This window comes from Physeter macrocephalus, chromosome 18 (genome assembly GCF_002837175.3).
Source record: "Physeter macrocephalus isolate SW-GA chromosome 18, ASM283717v5, whole genome shotgun sequence".
NCBI lineage: Eukaryota > Metazoa > Chordata > Mammalia > Artiodactyla > Physeteridae > Physeter > Physeter macrocephalus.
Window position 1 is genome coordinate 3,199,429 of NC_041231.1, and position 9,618 is coordinate 3,209,046.

The window sequence follows — 9,618 nt, forward strand, 5'->3', positions numbered from 1 at the left end:
CGGAGCGGCTGGGCCCGTGAGCCATGGCCGCTGAGCCTGCGCGTCCGGAGCCTGTGCTCCGCAACGGGAGAGGCCACGGCGGTGAGGGGCCCGCGTACCGCAAAAAAAAAAAAAAGAAAAAAAAGGGCAAAGGACCTGAATAGACTCTTCTTCAAAAAACACATACAGTGGCCAACAGATACATGAAAAGATGCTGAACCATCATAATCATGAGGGAAATGCAAATCAAAACCACGAGGAGATATGACCTCACACCCACTAGGATGGCTCCTATTTTTAAAAAATGACAAAGAAGAAGAGGAAAAAAGAAAAGGCAGCAAGTGACGGCAAAGTTGTGGAGAAATCGGAGCCTTGTGCCCTGTAGATGCGAATGGAATACGGTTCAGTCACCACGCGGAAGAGTACGATGGTTCCTCAGGACGCGAAACGCTGAATTACTCGAGGGTGGGGCAGTCCCGCCCTGCAATATACCCAAGTGACGAAAAGCAGGGCCTCAAGCAGGTATTTGCACACCTGTGCTCACAGCAGCTTTATTCACAATTGCCAAAAGGTAGAAGTAACCCAACGCCTATTGATGGGTGAACAGATTCACCAAATGTGGTCCACTTGCACAGTGGAACATTACTCAGCCTTAAAATGGAAGGAAAGCCTGTCACAGGCTACAACACGGATGAACCCTGGGGACATTATGCTCAATGAGATAAGCCAGACGCAGAAAGACAAATACTATTTGATTCCACTTGCATGAAGACCTACGGTTGTCAGATCCATAGAGACAGTAAGTAGATAGTGGGGGCCAGGGGCTGGGGGAGGGGAGGGGAATGAGTGTTTAATGGGGACAGATTGTCAGCTTGGGAAGATGAAGAAGTTCTGGAGGTGGATGATGGTTGCACAACAGTGTGAATGTACCTAATGCCAGTGAATTGTACACTTAAGAATGGATAAATGGTGAATTTTACGTTATGTGTATCTTCCCAGAATTAAGAACAAAAAGGTAGTCAGAAGAGACCTGGATGTCCGGACAGCTCCAGTACAGCACGTGGAGACAGCTGATCACTAGTTGAACACTAATGATCATAGTCATTGATCATCCATCGTCTATTAACAATCATAATGAGTGATTACTAACGGCTGATGGGGAAAGATGAGCAGGAGGCAGCCTGAGCGCTCAAGTGGGTGTGAGACGAGCCCTGCGGATACTCCAGGTCTGACCCTGGAGCAGTTTTTAGGGGCCCCGTGGTCAGGGCCATGTTTGGACACCTTCAGAATAAACATTGCTGTATCTCGCTTCCCCTGTGAAGAAGTCACACAGTGCCTGGCAGGCCTCTTCGTTCTCCAGAGACAGCACGGCCCGCACCAGGGGTTTCCCTGGCCACATCCAAGGCGGCATGGAAGGCCCAGCTGGAAGCAGGGCCTGGAGCAGGAGAGGGCTCTGCACACCCCTGATGCCACGCCTGGGAGGGGTTGAAGGGCCTGCTGAGGGCCCAGCTGGAGCAGGCTCTTGGAGGGGATCCTTGGGGTATATCAGAGTACTTCATGTGGCACAATGTTCCCAATGGGAAAATGCGTAGTTCCCAGAACGGAGGGGTGGCAGGAGGGGGGGCGGCCCACGGCCCTCTCACCATCCCTCCTGAAGCCCGTCCAGGGCTGGTACTCCATCCCCCTGCTCTGGCCTGGGGCGTGCTGGGTCCCTGAACTACAGGACATGGCTGCCACCTGGGCCCCTTGGGCTCCTTGCCTTCAGGGGCCAGCAGGACGGCAGAGGAGCTGACGTCTTGTGTCAGCAGGTCTGCTCGGTGGGGGGAGGCTGCTGCCCGCCAGCGCGGCCCTGGGGGGAGGTGTGCAGGACTCAGGCGAGCGTGTGTGTGCCCGCTGGTCGTCCCCCCGCAAGGTAACCGTGACTGGACAGGGTCGGCAGCCCCATGCTCAGAAGGGCACGTTCCTGGGCTCAGACCGTCTAGGGGAGGGGTGGAGGGTGGTTAGGAGGGTGATGGTCTCAGTCCGGGGCCGCTGCAACAGAATACCACAGAGAGGGCAGCTTAAGCGAGGGAGATTTATATCGCACAAAACTGGAGGCTGGAAGTCCAAGATCAAGGTGCCAGTATATGGTGACGTGACAGGGTCCTCTTTCAGGGTCCTGGTCAGGACGGCACCTTCTTGAGGCATCCTCACGTGGGAGGAGGGGCGAAGGAGCTCTCTGGGGTCCCTTTCACAAGGGCACTAATCCCTTTACGGGGGCTCCTGGTGCAGGTGAGAGGCTGTGAACTGCTCTCTCTCGGACAGTAGCTTTGGAGGAGCACGGAGCGTTTAATGCTCAGCAGTGGAGGGAGGGCGGGGGTGAGTGGGTGTGGGCAACAGGGAAAGCGGAGGTCCAGACCACGGTCGGGCGGGAGGCTGGGGAGGCATTGGAGCCAGAGAGAAAGGGAAGGAATGGAAGAGCCTTCCAGCAGAGAGGGGCACAAGTGGACCCAGAGGAGTATGAGAACGGAGAACGGGGTGTAGAGTATTAATAACGGAGAATGTGGGCGTAGAGAGTGGAGAATAAGGGATGGAGAATGGAGTGTGGAGTATTAAAATGGAGTGTGGAGCATAGATTATTAATAATAATGGAGAATGGAGTATGAATTATGGAAAATAAAGGGTGGAGCGTGGAGTATTAATACTGGAGCATGGAGAAGGGAGATGCATAGTGGAGAATAGAGTACAGAGTATCAAAAATGGAGAACAGAGTGTGGAGTATTAATGGGGTATGTGGTACAGAGTGTTATTAATGGAGTATGGAGAATGGAGACGGATAGAGGAGAATAGAGTACAGAGTATTAGTAATGGAGAGTGGAGTGTGGAGTATTAATAATGGAGTATGCAGCACAGAGTGTTATTAATGGAGTATGGAGAATAGAGATGGATAATGGAGAATAGAGTACAGAATACTAATAACGGAGAATGGAGGACAAAGTGTAGAGTATTACTAATGGAGTATGAAGTATGGAGAATGGAGTATTGAATGGAGTAGGAGTATAGAGAATAAGAAATGGAGCATGGAGTATTAATAGTGGGGTGTGGAGTATGGAGTATGACTATTGTAGCATGGAGTACTGAGAACGGAGAACGGAGTGCAGAGTACGAGGGCATATTGTGCTCAGTGAACGAAGTCAGACAGAGGAGGACCAATACCGTGTGATCGCACTCATCTGTGGGATCTAAAACACAACTGAGAAACAGAGAACAGATTGCGTTGCCCCGGATGGGGGGCGGGGTGCGATCCACATGGGCCAAAGGGTCCCCAGGTCCAGGGGCGTAGAGGATGCGTGCAGGACGGCCACACTGCTGCACTGGAGCTGATGCCCCGTGAGGACAGCCATGAGGAAGCCGGCGGAAGCAGGAGGCTGGGTCCTGGACGAGGGGAAGGACGGGAGAAGCAGGAGCCAGAGGCACAGGGGTCAGCTCTTGCCCCGGGGAGCTGGGGCGAGGCTGGAGGACACTCCCCGGCATGCGGGGCTCAGGTTCTGGAATGATCGTGGGGGCGCAGTGAGAATCACCAAAGCATCCTGGCCTCAGGAGGGTTGGAGGGCAGGGGTGAGCAGGAGACCACTCCTCAGGGAACGTGGGGGGGGCCTGAGGTTGGGTGGGACATGGACACGGAAGGCGGGGTCTGTAGCCCGATAATGACATGAGACTCAAGGCTGGGAGGTCTTGGGGGACGAGAAAAATGGTCTGGAAGCGGCAGCGGAGGGTCAGGAGGAGGCCCACCTGCCCCCAGGCCCAGGGCCCTGGCACCCACCCTCGCGCCGCGCTCTCTCATCTAAATATCTACCACCTCAAAGCCATGGCGAACCCTGGAGTCCACGCGCCTGGGGACAGGATCCAGGGTCCAGGCGAGACGGGGCGACCGGGACCCCACATCCGCCAGCCCACATCAGGAGTTCCCCGCCTTCAGCCTCCCGGACCTGGGCCTCTACTCTCCCTGGGCCTCTCCCCAAGTCTGAGCCTCTCTCCCCACCGCACCCTCTCCCCCCCACCCCGCCCTCTCCATATCTGGCTCCCAAAGCCTCTGGGCGGTCTTCACAAGCCAGATCCTGTCTAGGAGGATGAAGATTTGAGAAGACTCGGGACCCTTACCAGCCCCTCCTAAAACCGCCCGCAACACACCCAGACTTGCAGGCCTCCACCTGGCTCTGACCTCGGGGCGCCTCCCCACCCAGCCCGCAAACACGCACCCGCCTGCCCAGCCCCGGCCCGGCCCACGGCTAAGCCTGCAAAGAAATCCCGCAGAGGCCCTGCCGCCAGCCTGGGGCTGGGAAGCGGCTGATTGACAGGGCAGGTGGCCCGCAGCCTCCCTCCCCCGCAGCCCCCGAGGGGCTCAGAGTGCCCCTCGAGCTGCCAGAGGCAGGCGGGTGCCGGGGGCACCTGCGAGCTGTCACCCCAGGCAGAGGTGAAGGCCACGGGGAGGGGGCGTTGCACAAGCCAGGAAGCAAAGGTTGGAGAAAAACAAATGTGATAAGGCAGCTTTTGATCCCTTTCCACGAAAAGGCCCCTCGTTCCTGGCCTCGTGGCCAGCAGGGCGACCTGCCAAGGCTGCTCGCCCACACCCATCAGGTCCCCTCCCGGCCCCCAACCCGCCCCAGCCCCTGGGTCTCGGCCCAGCCCCACGACCACCGGGCAGCCCTCTCCAATGGGGAAGGGGCTGGGACCCCACGAGCGTCTCCGCCCTCTGTGCAGCATGGGACTGGGCCTGGGCCACCTGTTCTCAAGAAGAGTGACAGTGACAGGCCCTTCTCCTGTGCCCTCCCAACGCACGGATGCCCCCCTAGGGGCTTCCCAGTTCCCCGCAGCACCCAGACCATAGCCAGTGGCAAGACCTGGTCGGGAGCTGAGGGCAGATGGGGAAACTGAGGCCGGGAGGGGAGGGCATGAAGAGGACAGGGAGCCCCCCTTGGCCCAGGGACCGGCCAGTGATCCCAGGGTCTGAGTCAAGGCCTGGCCTGGGAATGCCCGCTGGAGCCCTCCAGGCCCGTTGCCCTCTGCATCGCCCTCATCCCAGGGGGCGTGGGGAAAGCCAGTGTGAGGCGTAGCTCACAAGGCGGATCCGGCTCAGCCAGAGTCGGCGGCGGAGACAGCCTCTGCTTCGGGACCACCCTGTGACATGTCGAATAGGGTTGAGGTGGGCTGAGGGGCTGGGCCCCCTGCCCCGGGCCTCAGGCCCTCAGGCCCTCAGGCTGACTGTGTCTGGCCCAGGTCCTCGAAGCTCCTCCAGCTGGCCTCCCTGCCTCGGGTCTTGCCCTTGCCCTTGTTCAGCAACCTGCTCGGGCTCCCCAGCGCCTGTCCCTCACCCCCCTCAAATGGGGGGGGCTTCAGCAGCTGAGCCCATCACCACTCCTTCGCCCTGGGCCGGACCCTTTCTGCCCCAAATCCTAGCATCCAGGCAGGAGGGCGGAAGGGGCTGGCCGCCCACCCCCCGCCTCCCCAGCCAAGGCGTGCCTGGCGCTCTCTGGGGAGACCCCCATAAGAGTGTGGCCTCAGGTCAGAGCCTAGCCAGGGCTGGGAGGAAGGGACATCTGCTCAGGAGCGCAGGAGGCATCCTCCGGGGAGGGTCCGCAGAGGTCAGCTGAGTGTGGCAAGGCCACCAGAACCTGGCGAGCACACCTCGGGACCTGTCCCCACAGCTGAGCTTGGGGGCAGAGGCCCCAGGGCCGCCCCTTGGCCTTGCCATCCTGCTTCTGGCCACACTGCCCTGCTCGGCAACCTTCCATGGCTCCCCACCCAGGGCCTCCCACCAGCTTCAGGGCCTCCCCACCAAGCCTCACCCATATGCTGCCTCTCCCAGGCTCCCGGCAACGGCCACACCCCTTCCCTCCCTCCCAGGCCTTTCCCAGAACTGCCCAGTCCCTCCTTCCTGCCCCCCAGTCTCCACCCCAGGGTGCCCCTGGAGCCCCCTCCCAAATGCACAGACTGGGTGGGGCTGCGTGCCCCGGGGTCTCATTCCCCGGCTCAGTCTCGGGTGGGGCCTCAGCTCTCCTCTCCGGAGGAGGCCTGGCCCTGTGGAGGGGGAGGGCGGGGAGGGGACGTGGTCAGAGGCCAGCGGCTGCAGGGGCGGGGGCAGAGGAGGGAGATGCTTGTCGGGAAGCTCTGGGTTTGGGGAGCAGCTGTGAGGGGCGGGCAGGGGTCCTCATATTGGGGAGAGAGCTGGGGGTCCCCCGTAAACAGGCTCAGCCCAAAAGGCTCAGGCCACAAATGTCCTTCGCCCAGAACGGCTGAAATTTTGTTGTCTCCTGCGCCCCCGTGAGGTCAGTGGACATCATGACACCCACTTTGGCCACTGAGGTGGGGCTTTTGGGGGGCGGGGGGCGGGAGGGACCCCCTGCCCCCTCGCCACCTTCCCCCAAGTCGGGCCTTCCCTTCTGGTTTCTCTGCCTGGCTGTCCAGAGGCCTGAAAAGAGGGCAGATCTTTCCAGGTGAGACCCTGCCTCCTTCCCTTCCCTGAGACCAGGACCCTCCTGCTGGCCACAGAGACCCCTCAGCTCCTTGGCCCAGCAGACCGGCCGCTCAGTCCCAAAGGGAGCCCCAAATCTGGCCTTGGCAGGACCCTCACGCCAGCTGCAGGCTGGGCCCCAGCACCCCCCGAGCCACGCCCTTAGCTCTCACACTGGCTAAAGGTTTCGGGGGACACGACACTTCTCCTGGCCTCCCTGGCAGCGGAGGCTGAGGACCACAGCACGTGAATCCCCGAGCCTGAGCCCGCAGGAGGAGTCTCCCAGGCGGCTGGGCCCCAAGCCCCCCCAGGCCTGCGTCTGAACACTGGACACTGATAAGAAAGGGCGTGGCCTGGAGGCTCAGGCCACCCACCTCCCCAGAGCCGGCCCAGCACTCCAGGCCTCCGGGGCAGGGACGTCCCAGGAAGGACTGCCCTGCCTGCCGGCCATTCCACCCCGGCTGGGCAGCAGGACTGTGCCGGGATGGCCTGGGGCCCCCAGGAGCCCACTCCGTGGGCCTTGGGTCATGGGGCGTGGCCCAGAGATGTGCAGCCCAGGTCCCGGTGACGAGGAGGCCCTGGGGAGAAAGACGGGAGCACGTGCGCCCCAGGCTCCACGAGCTGCTGGAAGCACACTGAGCGCTTAGGCCCAGCGGGCAGGGGACAGCTGGCGGCTCGCCGTGGGGCAGGAGGAGGGGTGCCGGTCCCACACATCCCGCCTTCCCCGGGGCAGTCTCCCCACAGCGTGAGGGGAGGGAGGCCGGGGCGGGGGGCAGCGGAGTTTACCAGCCCGTCCCCTCCGGGGGTCTCCCATCGCCCTCCCGCTGAGCCCCCTTCTAGCTCAGGCTGTGCTTTGGGAGAAGGTGAAGAGGGTTCCGGCGGTGGCGGGCCCCCCGGCAGGCGAGAGCCCGGAACTCTGGGAAGGGGTATCAGGCTCCCTTGAGGACGGGGCAGATGGGATCCCGGAGCTCCCCCCAGCCCCGATCCAGCTGACCCCGGAAAGCTGGGGGCGATGGAAGCCACATGCCTTCCCGGAAGAGAGGCTGCCTGTGCCCCTGCCCTCCAGGGCCTGGCTGCAGAGAGAGACTCCGGTCTGGCTGAGATCTGGAGGGTCCAGGGCAGCCTGAGGAAGGGGCACACGGGCAGCCCAGCTGGGACAGCAAACAGGCCTCAGGGGTTCCCTTCGCCCTTGCCTGCCCGCTGCGGGGGGCTGGTCCGGGTCGGGCGGAGGGGCCCTCCTCCATCTATCTCTGCAGCCGGCACACAGCCCTGAGCGCAGGGTGCGGGGCTCAGGCTGCAGTGTGCCGGTCTCTGCGAGTGGCTCCGGCAGGACACAGGCCCGGGCTGGGCGGGGCGGGCAGCGCCCCCAGGGGGATAGAGAGGACGGAGTCCTCCGAGCTGCTGGGGACCCTTGCTTCGCTGCCGTGCCTCCTGAGTAACCCCGACAGGTGCCCCTGCAAGGTGCGGTCCCCGAGGCCCCCCGCCCCAGGTTCCCCGTGGGCCGCTGGGTGGGAACCCCTGGCCCCCTGACCTCAGGCAAGTGCTCGCTCCCGCCCTCAGGGCGCCGCACCTCCCCACACAGGTGGGAGAGCCGGGCCCTGTCCCGGCCACGATGCCAGGGTCACCTTCACCGCAAGGCCAAGCAGTTCACCCGGTGCCCGGCAAAGGCCGGGAGGTATAACTTCAGGAGCCCCAGAATCTCCCTTGTTGGGAGTCTCCCCAAAGTCCGAGGGAGGCGGAAGGTGGGAGCAGGCCCTCGGCTGCTCTGAGGCGGCCCTAACCCAGGGCGGGACCGGCAGGGGAAGAATGGGGTGGAGGGGACGCCCGGAGGCGGGGTCTTCCCTCCTGTAGCCCAAACCCACCTCTCCGCTGCCCACCTCCTATTCCTCGACCCGCTCACGCTGGCCACCCAGCTGGCGGCCTCTGGGTGAGGCCGGCGCAGGCTGTGGGCACCTGGGGCTACCTCTTGGCCTCTCGCAGGCAGCCCAAGAGTCCCTCCTAGGCTGGCGGCTGAGGTCCACTCTGCGTGGTCCTTCCACACCTCCCTCCCTCTCTTGGCTCCGCCTTCATGGAAAGGCCTTCCCCGGGGGGCCCATGAGGCGAGGGAAGGGGGAGGTGGCTGGAGCCTGTCCGCTCGGGCAGGTCTGCCCACACTGGCACCCCGGAGGGTCACTCGAAGCCCCCCCTTGCCGGCAGGGTGGTGTCCCAGCCCCATGCTCTAGAAGCACTCAGGGGCCTTCGCGAGGGCTCTGACTTTCCCTGACAGCCCCGGCCGGATGTGGGAGGTGAGGTCGCCTCCTGGTCACATCCACCCGGGCTGCCAGGCCATCTAGCCAGCAGCCCATGTCCGAGTCAGCAGAGCCTGGCTTCCCAGCGGCAGAAGCTGTAGACCCCCAAGGGCTCCCCGGGGCCGGAGATCAGGTATCTGCCTCCTCACCTCCAGGGCTGGGTCATGGCCTGTCCTCCCAAACCCTCAGGATCCACTCCTGGGTCTGATGGCGGCTCCATCTTGCCCTGTGTCTGGCCAACCTCGGGGGCAAGGCTGTCCCTCCTGAGACACCCCTCCCCATGCAGAGCCTTCCATGGCACCCCCCACCTGCCCAGCCTCCAGGCGTGGCCCAGGGAGCCAGCTCTCTATCACCCAACATGGCTGCAGCTCACCCCTCGGGAAGGGCCCCGCTCAGGCCATGGCACCCTAAACCCTCCTGTCACCCTTGGGGCAGCCTCCCTTCCTCCTGTCCATGGGTCTCGGGGATGCCCAAGTGTCCTCTCCTCACCAGCACCGGGGAGTCCCCAGGACCTCCTTGGGGACCACGGGATCCACGGCCTGCTCTGGATGCTAGGGCCGGGAGGGGGCAGGGTGTCCTCCCACCTGCACCCCTTTCCAGGGCCATATCTGGTAACTCACTCAGTCACAGAACTGGACCAGCCTCGAGCGGCCACAGCCTCAGGCCTTATCTGGCCTCCAGGCCGGGCTGCACCCTCCTGGAGCTCAACCCTCCCCCCGAAACCCCAGCGCCCCAGCCGCTTCTCTGCCAGACCTGCTTTTCCAGGCCAAGTTCGAAGATAATTAGGGCTTACACTGGACAGTGAGACATTATCTGCCCGAGGGCCCCAGCCTGCAGCAGGATCCGGCCCTTTGGCCTCTG